Below are 6,910 nucleotides of genomic sequence, written 5' to 3' on the forward strand. Positions count from 1 at the left end.
TTGTGCAAATGGAACCACTGGATTACACTAAAAGTAATATCTAAAAAATTCAAAATTTTTACTAAACTCTTTGGTCTGAATTATTGGTAGAAAAAGGTACACACCAAACATTTCATGTTTTCAGGATTCACCGTTGTATACGCTTTAGCCCGGTAGGTGAATGACCATGTCAAAACCCCAATTGCCATCGTTTGTTTCAAATGATTAGTGTCAATAATTACATGCCTATTAATGAAATGCATCTACCATCCAAACAACATCATTATGGATTGGTTAATTGGATGAGTTTAGGCATATTAGCAAATATCACATCAAAGCATGGAGGGGTGCTGCTTTATGGTCCAACTAATTGCATTGTGGGCCCTTGTAACAAGCATCATGAATGCGGTTCTGCAATGAGACTCTCTCTCGCTCTCGCTTTCTCTGGATCGATGTATTGTAAAGATACAATTACCTGAATACTGTGAAGGTGTAGACAGCTGTTCCCATGTGCAACTAACTAACCATTAAGAACAGCATTCACAAAGCATGTTTGGACAGAAGGTAAAAATATTAACAGCACTTTCTGTAAATGCTGTACCTTTTAACACAGATTTGGCCAGCGGCACTTATATGTATATATGCTAAAAATATTTATCAGTAAATTTACTTAAAGCTGCAAATTCTAACTGAGAAAATCTATTATGGAGCAATCATAAACATAATTGTTCTTATAAATGATTTGTAATCTGAATTTCTCAACAAATGGAAACATTTTCTTATTTATTTAATTTAAAAAAGACTTTTTTTAAGTTTTATATTAAGTTACTGTATGCTTCAGATAATAATGATAAAGAGGCAAAAGTTGAGCCGAGTAAACATTTCCAATAAAGTTTACAAAATACTAATGTGTTAAGATGCTGTAACTACTTCTATATAGCTGACTCTGAGCGCTTTTAAACACATAATTGTAATTTTTAAAACATGTTTAATATATTTATATGTAGATGTAGATTATTTGTACATAAACAAACCATTGACCATTGCTGTATTTTTGGAAAAAATATCTGTGAAAGCAATTCTTCATGCGCTTATCTGTAATGGCAGGGATGCAGAATACAAAATGGTGGAGGAACGAGTGGACAGTGTCTGCTTCCTTATCGTCTCTCCTGACCAACCCTGTACATAACATCTCCTACACAACACTATGGAAACTTGAAACACTTGGAAACATTGATGCAGAATGAAACAAAATGCGAGAGACCTTGAATGAAAGTCAGACCAGAATCCGCTCCAACCCGAGGCACGCTGACCTTCTCTTGAAGTATACTCTATCCCCCTCTCCTCACTCACAGCTAAAAACCCCTCTCATTTCTCAGCTCTTCTCCATCGCGTCACCCATGTGACCTTTGTTAATGCTCTGTGTCAACCTGCACTCAAGTACCACTGTAGTTCGAGGTGGCCGGCGTACACCAGATTAGATGGCTCGGCTACGGCAGGTCGACCGCAAAGGTGACGTGGGTGTCAGGGTCACTGTCAGCTGCTGTTGGTCCTAATCCATCCCCACAAAGCCAGAGCTATCCATGAGCTCACCGGAGTGCATGTCCTCCACCCTTAGCTACCCCCTTCTCACGCTGCATAAGAAACATCAGACTCGTCACGCCATGCCAACCATGCCATTCCCCCAGGCAGCCTACACATCATAGGGCTTGGGCGGAAAGAGGATGGAAAGCTTAAGATGGCTCTTAAGTTAGTATTGCAATGGGCTACGTCTCAGTTTGGAACTGACCTAAAAACACATGGCATACCTTGTCTATTAATTGAAACGCTTTGATTTTTCTGGAAAAAGAATCACAGGTCACCTTTTCTTGTGAGGAGAATTACAAAAACAATTAAACAATTCATCCACGTGAATAGAAGCACTAGTACTTCACATGCAGGGCCTGAAATTATTATATTGACATCATCTCTGCCGTGTACAGCTCAGCAAGGAGGTCATGAGAATTATATTTTAAACCGTTTTCAGCATTTGTAAGAACTTTAATAGCATTGTGTGCTTGTTGCCAGCTTGTTTTCCACCAGACATCTAAGACCCTTGAGGTTTAGATCTACCATCTGTCTGTATACCATCCAGATGCGTTAAATGAATATATTGATAAATATGTTTTTGACGGAACGCAGAGTGCTGTAAGCGTTACGATCAAAGAAGACACTTTGAGTGCTTTCCACCATCGCGCCGAACCATTCTAAGCACAGTCTGAAACGGTTATAGTTATGTTTCCACGTGAGCCTGGTTCAACACGGCACGATTACAAACTGTTCTCAGCTCGGAACTTTGAATGCGTGCTAATGAATGTGTGCAGAGGCGTATAGCTCAGTCGCTTGTGTTACCAAGGCTGCACGTGACGATTTTGTGTTTACATTCTAAACATTTTCGTCATCAGCCCTGCGGTGGAAATGAAACCATTTACGTACCGATTGGCATGGATTGGCACGGAGTGGAATGATTAAGCAACGAGAACGATTCGGCACGATGGTGGAAAAACGCTCTTTGATTGTGGCTAAAATTAGTCCACGTGCATTACATCTCTGTCATTATAGTCTACACTTGCCTCAGGGATCAAATCAACAAACACCGGAAGAAGGCAGATGGGGCCAGTGCCCAATTTAGAGCTTTCTTCTGTTATTTAGCCTTGCGGCAAGGAGGGCATGACTGTTTTTGTGGTGGCCGTGCCAACACAGCATCACCCTGATGTGCACTAATGATCTGAAAGCCAAACCCTGTGACAGACTCATCCAAGCACTCTTGCGAGACGAAGGAGTCGCTCAGCTAAAGGTCACCGTCTTCAAAAAACAAAAATAAATGTTGATGGAACAATGAGCATTGATTTTTTCTCTTAATGGACTCGCTAAAAACATAGTCACAAATGTTGAATCATACAGTCTGTTGCGGGTAGAAGGAGCACCTGATCTGTACAGAATGCTATGTTTAAGCGCTTGGTTCTCTTTATCTAACACTAATAAAATAACATTAAGTTACACTTGTAGCGTCAAATATTTGTTTTAGACTCAAATCATGTTCAATTTAAAGCAATGTAAGTTTGTGTACTCAGCATCTAAGCTGCAGGGCACTATTGCGCCATTGCTTCTCTGCAATGTTATTGGTGCATCATCGTTTCTTTTTCTCACTTCCTTTTATTGCGTCTTAGCTCCACCCCTTAGGATCCAAGGAAAAGATGCAAGGACTGAGCAATGGAAGCAGATTCAAGTCACTCGTGTTTGTCTACAGGACTATCACTGGATCTGCCCTGGCATACTTTCACACCCTACCACACTCCTACACCCCATCAAGAACCCTCTGTTCAGCAAACAAACGGCGCCTTGTAATGCCTTCTCATAAGGGCACTAAATCCCTTTCGCGCTCATTCTCCTTCACAACTCATTCCTGGTGGAACATTCTTCCTTATGCGGTCCGGCCAACCACATCTCTCACAACCTTCAAAAAATAACTTTAAACACACCTTTTCGGCGAATACTTGACAGTCAAATAAAAAAAAAATAACACTAACCCTCTTCTCTCAACAGGTAGTGGTCTAGCTCGTGTTGAAACTAGTAACTTTGTATTAGCACCTAATGTACTATTGCGCTTTTATGACATATCGCTTATTGCTCCCTGAACTCTGTGTAAGTCGCTTTGGATAAAAGCGTCTGCTAAATGACTAAATGTAAATGTATATGTAGTTAAAATGGAATATCCGCACTTGCTATATAGGATTCACTCTGTATTTTCAAATATCAAAGCATTAAAGATATATATATATTTTTTTTACAACTTCTGATATGCATAACAACACTATATATTCACAACAGTACGACGCAATGTGCTGGCCAAGCTGCCACATCTCCACTTGCATACTTACCATATTTGTAATGAAGGTCGACGGCAAAGCTTGTTTATGAGAGCACCGAACAGAATACCTTTAGGTTTTCATTACTTTGTGTAATTCACTGTGCGATTCACGTGCATCCAGAGCCAAGCAGCACGCCTTTGGTTTAAAATTACAATAGAAAGAAAATCAATGAAGTACATGATCAAAGCATTTACAATGCATTGCAGTGACCTTCACCCCCACATTCCGCTTCACGGGACATCTGTAAATCTTTTCTGCCATCAAACCACTCATTTAACATACCAAGCCATGGAGATGGCCATGAGAGCGCTTTTAGCCATGGCTGAGTTACAGTTTCAATACAGTGGCAAAGCTTTTCACATCCCCATGTGCGTTGATGCATCTGGCTGTGGTCACCCAGACTCAGAACAACCAGTTCTGGCAAGGCATTTAAAGGCTTTTTTTCTGCGGCTGCATCTGCCGGTTGATTCTCATTTCCATCCAAGACCCTCCAAGGCCCGTTTCATAACACGCACAGCAGGCAGGCTACGCTACTGCTGTCGCATAGCAATTACTCTCTATTTATACATTCATCGTGTATGTTTTGCAAAATCATATTTAATGATTGTTTGAACGTAGAAAGCAAATGATCTGAAAAGTTCAAAAAATGGTTTTATAAATAAGAGCAAGTCAAGTATTCCAAACTAGTGTAAGAATATCATCGCCACAAGACAACACGCACACACAGAGATCTGCAGGGATCAGTAGTTATGAGCTAAAAAGACACGCGACTGTAAATCAAGCAGTCCTCTTAAATTCAGAGCCGCCTCTTCAAACACAAACCAGCGGACCCAGAGACTGCGCAGTCGGTCTGCCCAGTTAGCGCTCAATAAAACATCAAAGACACAGAACACACAGACATCATCATTACTCCCTCTTTTTTCTCCGTTGGTCTGCCTCTCTCTCGAATCATTGAATTCAGCAATTTATTACTGACAATAGAGAGAGCTCACGACGCTGCCAGAGCATTTGGATAATAAGACTGTAGCGTGAAAATCTCTGCCTCTCTCTTTCGCTCTTATTTTCCATATTTGCATGATCACACAAACATATACTGAGAAAAAGACTTTGACTTATATACAATCGCATTATTGTACTCTTTTAATTCTTGCTGTGTACACTCCTCATATGAACAGTCTCCAGCGCTTTATAATCAGACTGGTCACACGAGCAGATATCACCATGGACAGAGGATAACAGAGGGGTCAACTTCTACAGCGAGCTTTATTTATTATTCAATTATTTTAAATATTTCAGGGCAGACAGGATGTGCGTGCGGTCATGAATATTTTAGTCCCTCCTCCGTGTGGGGGGGCACCTGTCCACAACCGACGGGAGAAGAGGGGGTGCACGCACTCCTCGACGGAGCTCTGGGACATTCACGCCCAAACCCAACGCCTGTCTTTCACTTTGCAAAAAGATTAATATTCCGTTCCTTCTAAATCCGGCCTCGCTTTCGTGAGAAGGCAGTGAAGATAGGCTGTCAAACCGCCTCTATCACGCTTTCAATCTGCGCTTTTTCAAACGTGGTCAGAGGCAGAGAGAGACGGTCAACAAATCGCTTCACATGAAGGTGCCATGACAAAACTCAAGGGAGAACTGACATCAAAAGGAATTAAGTCGTGTGAGGGAGCGTATGACAGGGAAGAAAAAACGTATAGACTTTTCATGTTGATGGCCAACTCGGAAAGTTGGGATTTTAATGTCAAACAGCAGGTTAAGCATTCAAACCCCTGATGTTTAATGAATGAGAGATCCTGTCTGAAAGAAAACCATTTCAGATTGTAATTGCACGCTTTGTCTTCTCCTTCCCAGCAGATGGGTAATATCCACCAAGGTGCGGAGACTAAATTGCTTTGTCCGTTGTGTTTTTATATGTCAGACCTATGCATAGATTAAATCATTAAATCAAGTCTGGCCCTCATAATCTCTGTATGCACAGCACTGTGAACTGTGAATGACATTTCAGCATCATCTAATCTAACTTCGATTAAACCGTACAAATTATATTCAAAACCACACATAAAAAGACAACTTTGACTTACATTTTCTCCACTTCTGCTTTTCAGCTGTCATTGCAGTAAACTAATCTCAGCTCTATCAAACCTCGCTCGCACATACGATACATCCAACTTGACTAACATCTTACCTTGAAATGCTATTTGTGATCCTATACTCCACAGGCTGGCTGAAGGAAAGCAATGCACGACCCAAATCTATATGCCACAAAACACAGCCTGAGATGCGTATACTTTTTCTTAAATGTCCTCGCTTTAGATTCCCTTGATAGCTTCCTTAGTAATTCCCGTCCTTTTCGGCTCCGTTATTTTTTCCCCCTTGTATGTCTCCAGTTTCAACCCCGAGACTCAAGGAAGCTGCTTATCTTTGCGAGACAGAAAAGAGAGAGAGGGAGAACGGAGCCAGTTCTCCTCGCAAGCAGGGTCCTCCCGTCAGTGGCTACAGGCAGCAGATGCTCTCCAACCCGTCATGCGCGCTCTCCTTAGCTCATTCTCCACAGTGCTCGCATCCCCGAGAAGTTTCAGACCGGCAATCCGCTCTCAGGCAGCCACGTCCACTGCGAATCTTAAGGGGAAACACAAACCAGCAAATATCTTCTGTTTTGTTTAATCCTTGTGTCAGTTTTTGCAGATTCTGAGTTTAATTGACTCTTGAATTTCTCCCACACGGCATAATGTCGGAGACACTAGAGGCTGAGGATCGGTCTATTGAACATCTCGTGCTCTCCTCGCTCTCTCTCTCAGACACAGTCACACGAACAAGTGCAATTGCTCGCACATATGCACACACACACGGCGCCCTCCCTCTCTCGGTTCTTTCCACCCCCTCCATCCATTCTCCGCTTCCCTCCCTCTTTCTCACACTCTCCCGCATCCCAGTCTAACAATCAATGTGTTTGTACTCAGAGTTACGGCAAAGGATCCTAACATACAAATAAGACACAGCCGCAAGACCAAGAAATA

At 41.9% G+C, this 6,910-nt stretch overlaps 1 protein-coding gene across 2 annotated transcripts in view; it reads right to left on the reverse strand.

The window, feature by feature from the left end:
• Positions 1–6,699, reverse strand: part of lingo2 (leucine rich repeat and Ig domain containing 2) — a 190,232-nt gene extending 183,533 nt beyond the window's left edge. The window contains exon 1 of one of the 2 annotated variants that reach the window (XM_079479367.1): positions 6,079–6,699. The gene's annotated coding sequence lies outside the window, so the exon portion shown is untranslated. The remainder of the gene's footprint in view (positions 1–6,078) is intronic. The other variant, XM_079479366.1, reaches the window with a different exon arrangement.
• Positions 6,700–6,910: the final 211 nt, after the last annotated feature.

The sequence above is a fragment of the Barbatula barbatula genome (genome assembly GCF_947034865.1).
Source record: "Barbatula barbatula genome assembly, chromosome: 18".
Taxonomy (NCBI): Eukaryota; Metazoa; Chordata; class Actinopteri; order Cypriniformes; family Nemacheilidae; genus Barbatula; species Barbatula barbatula.